We start from the raw sequence: 16,384 nt of genomic DNA on the forward strand, positions 1-16,384 counted from the left end.
TCTTATCCCAGGACATAATTTACTTTGACTTGGGTCACATTTTTTACATACAGTTTGTTCTTTTGTTTATGTCGGTTTTTCCCAAACTGAGTTTTATACAACTGTTATTAAGTCTTTTGTTAAGTGTGAAGAAAAAAAGTGTTTCATTGTCAAATAAAGTGGTATAATTGGGGTTAGAACAAATTCAGTAAGTTTCACTTTTGAAGACCTTCTCAGAGGCTATATGTGGCTATACATTAGAAACCCCAAGAGTTGCTAAAGTATACAGTGTAACAACACCCTCACTTCCTTTTCAATGTTGTATTATAGAATGCTTATTGATGTCACAGATTCTGTATTATTTCATATTTAGGCAGATTATAGTTCAAATCCCTTGGATTTATTGTTCAAATCCATTTTTATAATTAGTTTCCTAATCTCATTTTTAAATACAATTGAATTTTATACTTCTTTTAATTTAAATTATGAAATTTACGTTCATAAAAATTCAAATCACACAGAGGTGCAGTGAATAAAAAATAAACATTTTCACCCTCTCCAGAATCACATTCTTTTCCCTCAGAAGTAACCATTGACTAGAGTTTGGTGAGTCTCTTTTTAAGTCACTTTTTACAAAACAATCAAGTTACTATTTCAAATCGTCTGAGGAAAACAACAGATATCTTCAAAATTGGATAGAAAAAAATAGTTTTACAAGTATCTTCAAATTTTATTTATTTATTTATTTCACTGATAATTCATTGGCTACATTTCAAATAGTGTCACATTTGGTTTTAGGTGAAACTTTTGACTTTTCATTAACATAAGTGGTTACCAAGAAAATAAGTTGAAGAATATATAATTTCTTTACATTTTCCCATAAATTATACTAGATAAATTAAATCTTTAACTTTAGTCTTTCTTTAAACCCTTCACTAATTTATGTCAAACTATCAAAATAAGCATAAATCAAACCATACCCTCACTCCCCGAACAGACAAGACCTCAACGCCCTCTAGTGGAGTGGCCTCCATGCTCCATTGTAGGGCACCGATCCCTATCCTAGTGGGTAAGCCAAAGTGAATGAGCTCTTAATGACGATGAAATTATAACTCGTCAAGGTTAGAATGGTACTCCCTCTTTCATTCATTTAACAAATAGTTAGACTTGCTTTAAAAGAAATTAAGTTAAAATGAGCCATCACCAAGAAAACAAGAAAAAACTATGAGGGGAAATATCCACATATAAGATATCAAAGAATAACTTTATCATTATAGAAAATCAGTCTCTGATCTTCCAAGTATCTGTTTGTCTTTTCTTACTCTTGGTCACATCACAACTCTTTACTACTGAATTTACAGAGATTTAAATCTATTCTGTCATTTTTTTTAAGTGCTTAGCTTATGTTTGTCTTTAATTTCACTTCTCTGGATTTATCACTTTTCCTTAAGAATTACTTCACTCACTTTCCCAAACAACAACAAAAAAATAACCATTTAATTCACTTTTCTGCTTTTCTTTCTCTTTTCTTGGAGACAAAGTCTCACTTTGTTGCCCAGGCTGGAGTGCAATGGCGTGATCACAGCTCACTGTAACCTCGACCACCTGGGCTCAGACGATCCTCCCAACTCAGCCTCCTAAGTAGCTGGGACCACAGCTGTGCACCACCGTGCCCAGCTAGTTTTATAATTTTTGCAGAAATGGGGGTCTCACTATGTTGCTCTGGCTGGTCTTGAACTCCTGGCTTCAAGCAATCCTCCCACCTTGGCCTCCCAAAGTGCTGGGATTACAGGCATGAGCCATCACACCAAGCCACTTTTCTGATTTTATCCCCCTGAGAATGTGAGCTATCAGATTCTCCCATTTAAAAGATAACTCCTGTTCCAGGGAATAATGAGAGGTAGTAGAGGATCGTAGTTAAAAGCGTAGAGTGTGGAGCCAGCAGGCCTGCTTTCAAAGCCTAGAAGAGCCATTTGCTGTCCATGTGATGTTGAGCTAGTCGTTTAAAACCTAAGCATCTCAGTTTTCTCATCTGTAAAATCAGAATGATGGATGATAATAGCATCCAATAGGCATTTGGCTTAAGTAAGAAAATCCATGTAAAGGAGGTAGAAAAGTGCATAAAACATAGTAATCACTCAATAACTGTTACTTGATATTACTACTTCATCAGAGTAAATAAAAATAAGACACCATGAATGAAAGATTTTAATCCAACCTTTCTTTTCAAAACCAAAGGCAAACTGTTCATTAGCCAGACCCCACCATTCCTTGTTTAAATGATTGCATTCACCTCCTAACTAGCCTTGTAGCCAGCAGTCTCTCCCAATTCATCTACTGTCATCAGATTTCTTTTCCTAAAAATAATATTGACATTTCTAGTTCAGGATATGATGAACTAACTTCCTGCTGAAAACAAGTATAAAAACTAATATATAAAACAACTGTGTGAAGAAACTGGAAATCACCCAAATCCTGCAGGGTTGGAAAGGACAGGCTACAATACTTGAGAGGAAAAGCACAGGTGAACTCTACTCTCAACAAGACTTTTTCCCTGATGGCATTTCCAAATTCATAAAATAGGGGACTAGATCCAAGTTGAAATTTTAATGGATTGAAAAGAAACAGATTGGAATCTAGGGCTGCCAAACTGGGCTAAGACTTGAGAGGAAAAAATTATAGAGAACAGGGATTCGATGTGAAATGAAATGAAATGAAATGAAATGAAATGAAGAAATGAAAAAGGTCATTCAAACCCCACCCCACTACTCTTTTTGGTTCCTGACTCTCTCTTTAGTTTCATATGCACAAGGTGAGACTGAGAGGTGAAGGCGGCTGGGCTTCTGAGTCGGGTGGGGACTTGGAGAACTTTTCTGTCTAGCTAAAGGATTGTAAATGCACCAATCAGCACTCTGTGTCTAGCTAAAGGATTGTAAATGCACCAATCAGCACTCTGTAAAATGGACCAATCAGCACTCTGTAAAATGGACTGATCAGCACTCTGTAAAATGGACTGATCAGCACTCTGTAAAATGGATCAATCAGCACTCTGTAAAATGTACCAGTCAGCAGGACCTGGGCGAGGCCAAATAAGGGAATGAAAGCTGGCCACCTGAGCCAGCAGCGGCAACCCGCTCTGGTCTCCTTCCACACTGTGGAAGCTTTTTTCTTTTGCTCTTCACAATAAATATTGCTGCTGCTCACTCTTTGGGTCCACGCTACCTTTATGAGCTGTAACACTCACCATGAGGGTCTGTGGCTTCATTCTTGAAGTCAGAGAAACTACGAACCCACCAGGAGCAACAACCAACTCTGGATGCGCCACCTTTAAGAGCTGTAACACTAACTGCGAAGGTCTGCAGCATCACTCCTGAAGTCAGTGAGACCACAAACCCACCGGAAGGAAGAAACTCTGGACACATCTGAACATCTGAAGGAACAAACTCCAGACCCACCATCTTTAAGAGCTATAACACTCACCGCAAGGGTCCGTGACTTCATTCTTGAAGCCAGTGAGACCAAGAACCCACCAGAAGGAACCAATTCCGGACATATTTTGGCGACCATGGCCCTACTATCACCAAGCAGTGAGTACCATTGGACCCCTTTTGCTTGCTAGTCTGTCCTATTTTTCCTTAGAATTCGGGAGCTAAATACAGGGCACCTGTCAGCCAGTTAAAAGTGACTAGTGCAGCCACCGGACTAAAGACACGGGTGTCAGGCTTTCTGGGAAAGGGCTCTATAACAACCCCCGACTCTTCAGAGTTGGGAACATTAGTTTGCCTGGAACCAGCTTCCGCTTTTCCTGTACTTCTGGGCAGAGCCGAGGGTGGACAGAGAGGAAAGCCATTCAGCTCTGGGGTCCCGACAACAAGTTGGTTGACCCTGCAGCCATGAGGGGAGCTGTCAAAGTCAGGTCACCCAAGCGAGATTTGCCTATTCATCCTATCTATCCTGACCCTTGCCTCCTGGGTCCTAATGCCTGCCAGACAAACTTCCTCTCACCTCTCTTCTCCGAGGCTAATCCCTCTTCTAAAAACCACTTTCTGTCTCTGGTGCTTTTCTAGTTTCTCCTATAAGAATGATTTCTAGTATAAACTTCAGGACTCTGTTACCTTCTTTTGGCACCCAGGCTCACCAATCAGAAAGACATAATTTTTGCCCAAAGCCCTACAGGTGGAGGGGAACTATCTGGAATTTTAGGATCCCTCCTCAGACTAGCAGGCCTAACAAAAGCTATTCCTGAAGCTACGATATGGGGAGCCTCAGAAACGATATCCTTCCTCTTCATATGATGAGAAGTGAGAACAAAAGGGGTCACTCTTCCAACCCTGGAGATCCCTTCCCTCGCTCAGGGTATGGCCCTCTACTTCATTTTGGGGCATAACACCTTTATAGGACAGGGGTAAAGTCCCAATACTAACAGGAGAATGCTTAGGACTCTAACAGGTTTTCGAGAATGTGTCGGTAAGGGCCACTAAATCTGATTTTTCTCAGACCTCTTTGTGGTCTAGGAGGACAGGCAAGGGTGCAGGTTTTTGAGAATGCGTCGGTAAAGACCACTAAATCTGACCTTCCTCAGGCCTCCTTATGGTCTAGGAGGAAAACTAGTGTTTCTGCTGCTGCATGATGAGCACAACTATTCCAATCAGCAGGGTCCAGGGACTGTTGCGGGTTCTTGGGCAAGGGGTGTTTCTGCTGCTGCATCGGTGAGTGTAACTATTCTGATCAGCAAGGTCCAGGTTGCAGGTTCTAGGGCAGGGGGAGAAACAAACAAACCAAAACCGTGAGTGGTTTTGTCTTTTAGATGGGAAACATTCAGGCATTAACAGGCTCACCCTTGAAATGCAATCTAAGCCATCAGGACCAATTTGACCCGCAAGCCCTGAAAAAGAGGCAGCTCATTTTTTTCTGCACTATGGCCTGGCCCCAACATTCTCTCTCTGATGGGGAAAAATGACCACCTGAGGGAAGTATAAATTATAATACTATCCTGAAGCTTGACCTTTTCTGTAAGAAGGAAGGCAAATGGAGTGAAATACCTTATGTCTAAGATTTCTTTTCATTGAAGGAGAATCCATAACTATGCAAAGCTTGCAATTTATATCCCACAGGAGGAACTCTCAGCTTACCCCTGTATCCTAGCCTCCCTATAGGTCTCCTTCCTATTAATGATGAGTCTCCTCTAATCTCCCCTGCCCAGAAGGAAACAAACAAAGAAACCTCCAAAGGACCACAAAAAACCCCAGGTTACTGGTTATGTCCCCTTCGAGCTGTAGGGGGAGGGGAATTTGGTCCAACCCGGGTGCATGTCCCCTTCTCCCTCTCTGATTTGAAGCAGATCAAGGCAGACCTGGGGAAGTGTTCAGATGATCCTGATAGGTACATAGATATCCCACAGGGTCTAGGGCAAACCTTCGATCTCACTTGGAAAGATGTCATGCTATGGTTAGATCAAACCTTGGCCTTTAATGAAAAGAATGCAGCTTTAGCTGCAGCCCGAGAGTTTGAAGATACCTCGTATCTTAGTCAAGTAAATGATAGAATGACAGTCGAAGAAAGGAACAAATTCCCTACTGGTCAACAAGCCATCCCCAGTATGGATCCCCACTGGGATCTAGACTCAGGTCATGGGGACTGGAGTCATAAACATCTGCTGACCTGTGTTTTAGAAGGACTAATAAGAATTGGGAAAAAGCCCATGAATTATTCAATGATGCCCCCCATAACTCAGGGAAAGGAAGAAAATCCTGCCTTCCTCAAGCGGCTACGAGAGGCCTTAAGAAAATATATTCCCCTGTCGCCCGACTCACTCGAGGGTCAACTGACCCTAAAAGATAAGTTTGTTACCCAATCAGCTGCAAGTATCAGGAGAAAGCTCCAAAAGCGAGCCCTGGGCCCTGAACAAAACCTGGAGGCATTATTAAACCTGGCAACCTTGGTGTTCTACAACAGGGACCAAGAGGAACAGGCCCAAAAGGAAAAGTGAGATCAGAGAAAGGCCATAGATTTAGTTGTGGCCCTCAGACAAACAAACCTTGGTGGTTCAGAGAGGACAGAAAATGGAGCAGGCCAATCACCTGGTAGGGTTTGTTATCAGTGTGGTTTACAAGGACACTTTAAAAAAGATTGTCCAACGAGAAACAAGCTGCCCCCTTGTCCATGTCCGCTATGCCAAGGCAATCACTGGAAGGCACACTGCCCCAGAGGACAAAGGTTCTCTGGGCCAGAAGCCCCAAACCAGATGATCCAATAACAGGATTGAGGGTGCCCAGGGCAAGGATCAGCTCATGTTATCACCCTCACTGAGCCCCGGGTACATTTAACCATTGAGGGCCAGGAAATTGACTTCCTCCTGGACATTGGCATGGCCTTCTCAGTGTTAATCTCCTGTCCTGGACGACTGTCCTCAAGGTCTGTTACCATCTGAGGAATCCTGGGACAGCCTGTAACCAGGTATTTCTCCCACCTCCTCAGTTGTAATTGGGAGACTTTGCTCTTTTCACATGCCTTTCTTGTTATGCTGAAAGTCCCACACCCTTATTAGGGAGGGATATATTAGCCAAAGCTGGAGCTATTATCTACATGAATATGGGGAACAAATTACCCATTTGTTTCCCTTACTTGAGGAGGGAATGAACGCTTAAGTCTGGGCATTGGAAGGACAATTTGGAAGGGTAAAAAATGCCCACCCAGTCCAAATCAGGTTAAAAGATCCCACCACTTTTCCTTGTCAAAGGCAACATCCCTTATGGCCTGAAGTTCATAAAGGATTACAGGATATTATTAAATATTTAAAAGCTCAAGGCTTAGTAAGGAAATGCAGCAGTCCCTGCAACACCCCAATTCTAGGAGTACAAAACCCAAACAGTCAGTGGAGACTAGTGCAAGATCTTAGACTCATCAATGAGACAGTAATTCCTCCATATAATGTAGTGCCCAACCCCTACACCCTGCTCTCTCAAATACCAGAGGAAGCAGAATGGTTCACTGTTCTGGACCTCAAGGATACCTTCTTCTGTATTCCCCTGCACTCTGACTCCCAGTTTCTCTTTGCCTTTGAGGATCCCACAGACCACATGTCCCAACTTACGTGGACAGTCTTGCCCCAAGGGTTTAGGGATAGCCCTCATCTGTTTGGTCAGGCACTGGCCCAAGATCTAAGCCACTTCTCAAGTCCAGGCACTCTGGTCCTTCAGTATGTGGATGATTTACTTTTGGCTACCAGTTCAGAAGCCTTATGCCAGCAGGCTACTCTAGATCTCTTGAACTTTCTAGCTAATCAAGGGTACAAGGTGTCTAGGTTGAAGGCCCAGCTTTGCCTCCAGCAGGTCATATATCTAGACCTAATCTTAGCCAGAGGGACCAGGGCCCTCAACAAGGAATGAATACAGCCTATATTGGCTTATGCTTGCCCTAAGACATTAAAACAGTTGTGGGGATTCCTTGGAATCACCAGCTTTTGCCGACTGTGGATCCCCAGATACAGTGAGCTAGCCAGACCCCTCTATATTCTAATCAAGGAGACCCAGAGGGCAAATATTCATCTAATAGAATGGGAATCAGGGGCAGAAACAGCCTTCAAAACCTTAAAGCAGGACCTAGTACAAGCTCCAGCTTTAAGCCTTCCCACAGGACAAAACTTCTCTTTATACATCACAGAGAGAGCAGGGATAGCTCTTGGAGTCCTTACTCAGATTTGTGGGACAACCCCACCATCAATGGCATACCTAAGTAAGGAAACCCATGTAGTAGCAAAAGGCTGGCCTCACTGTTTAAGGGTAGTTGCAGCGGTGGCCATCTTAGTGTCAGAGGCTATAATAATAATACAAGGAAAGGATCTCACTGTCTGGACTACTCATGATGTAAATGGCATACTAGGTGCCAAAGGAAGTTTATGGCTATCAGACAACTGCCTACTTAGATACCAGGCACTACTCCTTGAGGGACTGGTGCTTCAAATACATATGTGTGCGACCCTCAACCCTGCCACTTTTCTTCCAGAGGATGGGGAACCAATCGAGCATGACTGCCAACAAATTATAGTCCAGATTTATGCTGCCGAAGATGATCTCTCAGAAGTCCCCTTAGCTAATCCTGACCTTAACCTATACACGAACTGACGTTCATTTGTGGAGAATGGGATACGAAGGGCAGGTTATGCCATAGTTAGTGATGTAACCGTGCTTGAAAGTAAGCCTCTTCCCCCAGGGACCAGTGCCCAGTTAGCAGAACTAGTGGCACTTACCCGAGCCTTAGAACTGGGAAAAGAAAAAATAGTAAATGTGTATACAGATAGCAAGTATGCTTATCTAATCCTACATACCCATGCTGCAATATGGAAAGAAAGGGAGTTCCTAACCTCTGGGGAAACCCCCATTAAATACCACAAGGAAATTATTGAGTTGTTGCACACAGTGCAAAAACTCAAGGAGGTGGCAGTCTTACACTATCGAAGCCATCAAAAAAGGGAAGGAGAGGGGAGAACAGCAGCATTAGCAGCTAGCAGAGGCAGGAAAAGACCAGCAGAAAGGAAAGAGAGAAAGAGACAGAAAGTCAGAGAGAGAGAGAAAGAGACAGAGACAAAGAGGGAGTCAGAAAGAGAGAGACAAAGAAGTCAAAAAGAAAGAAAGATGGAAGTGGTTTAAAAAAAAAAACAAACCAGTATACTCTATTCCTTTAAAAGCCAGGGTAAATTTAAAACCTATAATTGGTCATTGAAGGTCTTCTCCGTGACCACCTATAACACTCCAATAACCTGTAACACTCCAATAACACCTTGTTGTCAGTGCAAACAAGGGCGTAGCCCGAAAGCACTGAGGCCACTGACAACCCATAGTCTTCCTATCAAAAATCCTTAACCCAGTAGGTTTTCTGATAGGGAGTTTAAATCTTAATTAATTACCATACAAAGGTCTGACCAGATCTAGGAGGATCTCCCTTCAGGACACGACCATAGATGGTTCCTCCCAGGCAGCTAAGGAAAAGAAAAAAAGACACAATGGGTATTCAGTAAGCGATAAGGGAACTCTTGGTAGAAGCAGTTAGGAAAGTTGCCTAATAATTGGTCTGCTCAAACATGTGAGTTGTTTGCACGCAGTCAAATCTTAAAGTACTTACAGAGTCAGGAAGGCGACATCTATACCAGTTCTAAGTTAATATGGATTGAACAAGGTTTTATTAGTAGCAAAGAAAAATTAAAATCCCAAACTCACAAGGTTTTCAACTAAAGTAAAGTTTGCTAAAAATTAACAGTGTAACATGCATTATCCTACTACCACACACTCTCAAAGGATTTCTCAGTTTGCAAGAAATAAAAAAATATATATCCAGTAAGGAGACTAACTACAATCTGAAATAGACTCTTTGGCAGCAGTGACTCTCCAAAACTGCTGAGGGCTAGACCTCCTCACTGCTGAGAAAGGAGGACTATGCACCTTCTTAGGGAAAGAGTGTTGCTTTTACACTAACCAGTCAGGGATAGTATGAGATGCTGCCCGGTATTTACAGGAAAAGGCTTCTGAGATCAGCAACGCCTTTCAAACTCTTATACTGACCTCTGGAGTTGGGCAACGTGGCTTCTCCCCTTTCTAGGTCCCATGACAGCCATCTTGCTATTACTCACCTTCAGGCCCTGTATTTTTAACCTCCTTCTCAAATTTGTTTCCTCTAGAATTGAGGCCATCAAGCTACAGATGGTCTTACAAATGGAACCCCAAATGAGTTCAACAAACAACTTCTACTGAGGACCCCTTGACCGACCTCCTGGCCCTTTCACTGGCCTAAAGAGTTCTCCTCTGGAGGACACTACAACTGCAGGGCCCCTTCTTCACCCCATCCAGCAGGAAGTAGCTACAGCAGTCATCACCCAGTTCCCAACAGCAGTTGGGGTGTCCTGTTTAGAGGGAGGATTGGGCTGGGCTTCTGGGTCAGGTGGGGACTTGGAGAACTTTTCTGTTTGGCTAAAGGACTGTAAATGCACCAATCAGCACTCTGTGTCTAGCTAAAGGTTTGTAAACGCACTAATCAACACTCTGTAAAAACACACCAATCAGCACTTTGTGTCTGGCTAAAAGATCGTAAATGCACCAATCAGCACTCTGTAAAATCACACCAATCAGCACTCTGTATCTAGCTAAAGGATTGTAAACACACCAATCAGCACTCTGTAAAATGGACAAATCAGCACTCTGTAAAATGGACCAATCAGCAGGACATGGGCAGGGCCAAATAAGGAAACAAAAACTGGCCACCCAAGCCAGCAGCAGCAACCCACTTGGGTCCCCTTCCATGCTGTGGAAGCTTTTTTCTTTCGCTCTTTGCGATAAATCTTGCTGCTGGTCACTCTTTGGGTCCAAACTACCTTTGTAAGCTGTAACACTCACTGCGAGGGTCTGCGGCTTCATTCCTGAAGTCAGCGAGACCACAAACTCACTGGGAAGAACAAACAACTCTGGACGTGCCACCTATAAGAGCTGTAACACTCACTGCAGAGGTCTGCAGCATCACTCCTGAGGTCAGCGAGACCACAAACCCACCAGAAGGAAAAAACTCTGGACACATCTGAACACCTGAAGGAACAAACTCTGGACACACCATCTTTAAGAGCTGTAACACTCACTGCAAAGGTCTGCAGCTTCACTCGTGAAGTCAGTGAGACCACAAACCCACTGGAAGGAAGAAACTCCGGACACATCTGAACATCTGAAGGAACAAACTCCAGACGCACCATCTATAAGAGCTGTAACACTCACCGCGAGGGTCCATGGCTTCATTCTTGAAGTCAGCAAGACCAAGAACCCACCAGAAGGAACCAATTCTGGACACAAGACTACAAAAAAACCTAGCAGAAAACAGGATCTGAGAGAACAAAGACCTGAGCAAAAGTTTAATTAGACAGCTGTGCAATGCTGCAAAGATAGAAATTTGAGTTCAAGCCCAGGTAAGATAAAGGGGTCTTGGGGAAGGGTATGTCTGTAAAGATATCCTGGACTTTCAATTGAGATGCAGAAGTATTATACCCTATGAGTAAGGACAAATCTGAAAGAGAAAAGCCTTAATAATGACTAAAACTATCCTCATTCCTCCAAAGAATCAAAATGATCCTCTTATATCTTATCCACCTGCTGGAAGAAAACTTAATCTTCTTTGGAGGAAAGTAACAGTATGTATAGGCGCTACAATATTTCACTCATATCTGGCTAAAAAACAGGACCAAATAACTAAAAGCTACACTTTTAAAAGTACAATAATAATAGACCTAAAGATAATGAAAACATTGAAGTAATCAGATAGGGAGTTGAAAATAAAGATCATTAATGTGTTCAATAAAACAGAGGATGCCTGAAATCCCAGCACTTTGGGAGGCTGAGGCAGGCAGATCACTTGAGGCCAGGAGTTCGAGACAAGCCTGGCCAACATGGCAAAACCCCATCTCTACTAAAAATACAAAAATTAGCCACGGATGCTGGTGCACATCAGTAATCCCAGCTGCTCAGGATGCTGAGGCACAAGAATGACTTGAACTCAGGAGGTGGAGGTTGCAGTGAGCCAAGATCACACCACTGCACTCCAGCCTGGGTGACAGAGTGAGACTGTCTCAAAAGAAAAGAAAAGAAAACAAACAAACAAAAAGAAAAACAGAGGAAATATTGATAATTTCAACAAAGACCTGGAATCTATTAGATGCAGCAGAACAGAGAACTTCCAGTAAACTGGAAAACAAGTCAATAAACTTACTTAGTTTGAAGCACGGAAAGGCAAAGGGATGGAAAATACAGAAAAGAGTATGAGAGATACATGAAAAACAATGATAAAGTCTAACACTTATAATTGGAATCTTAGAAATAGAGAGGATATGATTATTTGGAAATAACATTTGAAGAAATACTGGCTCTAAAAATGTTCCAAAGTTGCTAAAAGACATGAAACCACAGAATCAAGACATTATGAACCTTGTGTAGAATAAAATTATAAAGAAAACCACACATGGGTACATCATATTTAAGTTGCTAATAACAAAGACAAATAGACAAGTCTTAGAATCACTCAGAATTGAGTGATTCTAATAAAAAGAAAAGCCACGTTATTTTCAAAAAAGCAACGATAAAGTTATTAGGTTGGTGCAAAAATAATTGCAGTTTTTGCCATAAAAGTAATGGCAAAAATTACTTTTGTACCAACTTAATATTAGCTTACTTTTCAACAGACATTATGGAAATTGGAATATAATGAAATGGAATTAAAATGCTAAAAGAAAAAATAACTTCTTACCTTGCCACTTAGAAGTCTATACACAGTAAAAATATTATTCAAAAATGGAGGCAAAAAGTAAGGCCTTTGCAGACAAAAGCTGAGAGAATTTATCACCAGCAGATCTTCACCACGATACCAAAGAGTTATTTAGGCTGATGAAAATTATCCCAGATGGAACCACAAGCCAGCATAAAAGAATGAAGAGCACCAGTTTATAAAAGACAAAAAATAATAATTATACCTTGTAAGGATTCGAATATATTTAGAAGTAAAACACATGACAGTAGCACAGTAGATGAGGGAGATAAACAGAGCTAATCTGTTGAGAAATTATTCCATTTTTAGAGAATTGTTAAAAGTAGTAATTAAAGGTAAACCGTAATAACTCTAAGATGCATGTACTATTCTATTGTTTAAATAACCACCCCAAAACTCACTGGTCTACAACAATCACAGTATTTATTTTGTTCATGAATCTACAATTTGGGCAGGGCTTAATGGGGCAGATTGTCTACTATGTCCTACTCAGCATTAGCTAGGATGGCCCAAAGGTTAGCTAACTTATCTGTTTGGTAGTTGATGCTAGCTCTTGGCTGGAACCTCTATGGTACTATGTCCAGAACACCAAAATATGGTCTTTCTATATAGCTCCCTGACTTGGGATGGTGGCTAGGTTTCAAGGTTGGGTGCCAGGATAGACAGCCAGGCAGAAGCTATATCTCCTTTTCTAACCTATCCTCAGAAGTCATGTAGTGTCACCTTTACCAGATTCTATTGGGTAAAAGCAGGTCACTGAAGACATCCATATTCAAGGGGAGGGAAATTAAGACTCTACCTGTTGATGAGAGGAATGTCAAATCACTTGTGGACAAGCTTTAAAAACAACAGAGTTCCAACAAATTTCGAAGAATTGTTTTCAGATCAAATTCTCTGACAACAATGCCATTCTATTACAAATCATTATAAAAAATGATATTTCCTACATTTTCTCCTAGAAGCTTTATCTTTTTGCCTTTCATATCTAAACCCACAATCATCTAGAATTGATTTGTATGTATGGTGTGAGACTGGGGGTCAAAATTTCTTTTGAATTTCTTATGAATATACTATTGACTTGAAACCATTATAATGAAAATGTCCCTCTTCTCTATAAAGCCACCTTTGTCTTAAGTCATATAAGTATGGGTATGTTTCAGGACTTTCTATTCTATTCCACTGGTCCACTAGTCTATCCTAGCCCATACCACACTATTTTGATAACTATGGATCTATATTTAGTCTTGTAATTCAGGCAAGCTAGTCCTCTTACGTGTCCTTTGGTTGTGCATTGTCCCCTTGGATTTCCACGTAAAATTTAGAATCAACTTGTCAAGTTCTACACAAAAACACAATCTAAAATTTTGATTGCATGATATCTGTAGATCAATAAGCAGACAACTAATGTATTTATAATATTGAGACTTCCAACCCATGAACATAATAATATCTCTCCATTTATTTGTCTTCTTTAGTTTCTCTCAATACTTTTTAATAGTTTTTTTTATGTAGAAGACCTGCATATCTTCATTAGATTTAGTCCTGAAATTTTATATTTTTTAAAATGTTATGGTCTCTTTATTATTTGTACCTGATACATAAAAATACAATTGTGTCTGTGTTTGTATTTGCATCACAACCTCACTTTCAGCAATCTATATAAATTCTTTTGGATTTTCTATTGTATGTATCATCATGTCACCTGCAAATAAAATTTTAAATCTTCCTTTCCAGCCTTTATGTATATTTTTCCTTTTCTTACCTTATTGTACTGGCTAGTACTTCAATACAATGTTGAATAAAGGACATTCTGTTCTTATTCCTCATCTTAGAAAGTTTTCCATGTTTTACAGTTTAATTGATGTTTATAGGTTTTCAAGATACCCTTATGCTGTTCACAGAAATTCTCTCCTGTTTTTTGTTGGCCCTGAGTTTTAATCATAAATGGAGGTTAAATTTTATCAAGTGTGGGTTTTCTCTTCTATTAAAATTATTACATGATTTTTTATTTCTGAAAATATGATATATTCCATTAATCAAATTTCAAATGCTAAACAATTTGGTTTTCCTGGAACAAACCAAATTAGGTTTGAACTACCCTTGTAGGTTCTATCCTTGTAGAAATAATCAACTATCCTTGTAGGTTCTGGTAACAAGTTGTTGCCTACCTCACAAACCAAGTTTGGAAGCGTTACCTCTTTTTCTATTCTCTGAAAGAATTAAAAATAGTTTTCCTTAAATGGTAATAATCACCAATGAAATTATTTGGGCCTAGAGTTTTCTTTATGGAAAAGTGTTTATTTTCAGATTCAATTTCTTAAATAATTAAAGAATCATTTAGCTTTTCCTCTATTTCCTTATATACCCTGTTTTCTGCTTATTCTCAGACTTGATTGTGATCCATCCAATATGAAGTTTCATCCATTCTGGAATGAAAGCAAGAACTGAAATTGGGTGCTGTGGCCTCTTTGATGTGTTCATTATCAGTCTTTCTTTTGCAGTTGCAAAAGTTCTGTCAGCCCAAACCATAAATTTACCCCACTTCTGATGCTACCTGAAACCTAGCAGGTGGTTAATTTAATTGCCAACAATCTGCTTGTTACAACTAAAATATAAATCAGAACTCCAGGACATCTGTACCAAACAACAGCTCAGAGGAAGAAACTACTTGAGCGGTAGCTTCAGGGTTGCATGAACCGCAAAATGGAACTTTTAAAAAAGTTCTTAATAGTCCTCTCATTGGTGAACTAAAGTCCCCATGATATCTAAGCTACAGAAAGAGGCAGCAAACTCACTGAGTTTCAGATGAGTGTGTGACAAGCAAACAGTTATAAAAGAGGAGCACCCTAATAAATGATATTGCTATTTTAAATATGCCATCATGTAATAAGTCTACTTAATCTCATTTTTATTTAATATTTGGTAGAACTCTTAGTTGGTTCCTTGTATATCTAGCCATTCAGTAGGTGAGAAGTTAACACACAAGTCTCAAGATGGAGGACTATATCAGTAATCTGTTGCTGTGTAACTGTCCCATAACTCAGTAGCTTAAAATAATTGTTATTGCACAGTTTCTGTAAATCAGAAATCCAGGGGTGGCTTCACTTGTTCCTCTGCTTCAGGGTCTCTCACTTGTTGTAATCAAAGTGTCAACTAGAGTTGTACTATCTCAAAGGTCAACTGGAAAAAGATCAGTTTCAAAGCTTGTTCACATGGTTGCTGGAGAATTAGGTTCCTCAGGAATTGTTGGAGTAAAACCCTCTTAAATTGTCCATATATTGATGAATTTTATCTTGCTCTGAAAAGAGGAGGAGAAACATAGAGAACTAGATATGCTTGAATTTGTTTTGGAATTAAAGCAAGTAAATTCTGTGGTCTTTGGCTAAAATTATCCAACCCTTCTTATCTGACATATAAGTTAGTCTCAGACTCTTACCTTATCTACCTTTACCTGACTGTGAAACCATAAAATAGTTATAATTTTCCCTTTTTTAAAAAATAAAATTTATAAATTTAAACTATTTTGAGTAGGGAAGCATTTTGAGATGTAAGCACTCTATCAAATTTCAACTTATCTACCATAAAGGGGTCAGTTTCTGCAAGGCAATCACAGAGGCCTGAATATGTTCCAGAATAGCTCAAGAGTTCTGTCCTGGTCTTTGATTTTTGTGTTCTAGTAATATTCCCAGGGCCATTCTTAGGGTTTGAGGCATTTTAATTGGGTGTACAAGAAATTATCCCTAAAACACAGAGGGATAGATTTAAATAAATAGATCTAAAACTTACAAAACTTTCCCTTACTCCATTATGGGCTTAAATCTAGATCATCTCAACTAAAAAGTGAAGATGATTCTGTTTCAAATGGAAAATTCAATGGCATGATTTATTTTTTTTTTTTTAAAAAGCTCCTTTCTTTTTTTACTCTTAGAATTAGGCCATAGTCTGGTAAGAGTCATATGGTCATTATGAGACTAAATACTGTTAAAAGACGAAGCATTGCCATTTTACTATTACACAGTACAAACATCTGTAGAAATCATCTCATGAAGTAAACTTAAAATGTAGAGGCTTGGGTAGAATCAATATTGTGAAAATGATCATATTTCCAAAAGTA

Source organism: Macaca mulatta, chromosome 5 (genome assembly GCF_049350105.2).
Source record: "Macaca mulatta isolate MMU2019108-1 chromosome 5, T2T-MMU8v2.0, whole genome shotgun sequence".
In the NCBI taxonomy this organism is placed as follows: Eukaryota; Metazoa; Chordata; class Mammalia; order Primates; family Cercopithecidae; genus Macaca; species Macaca mulatta.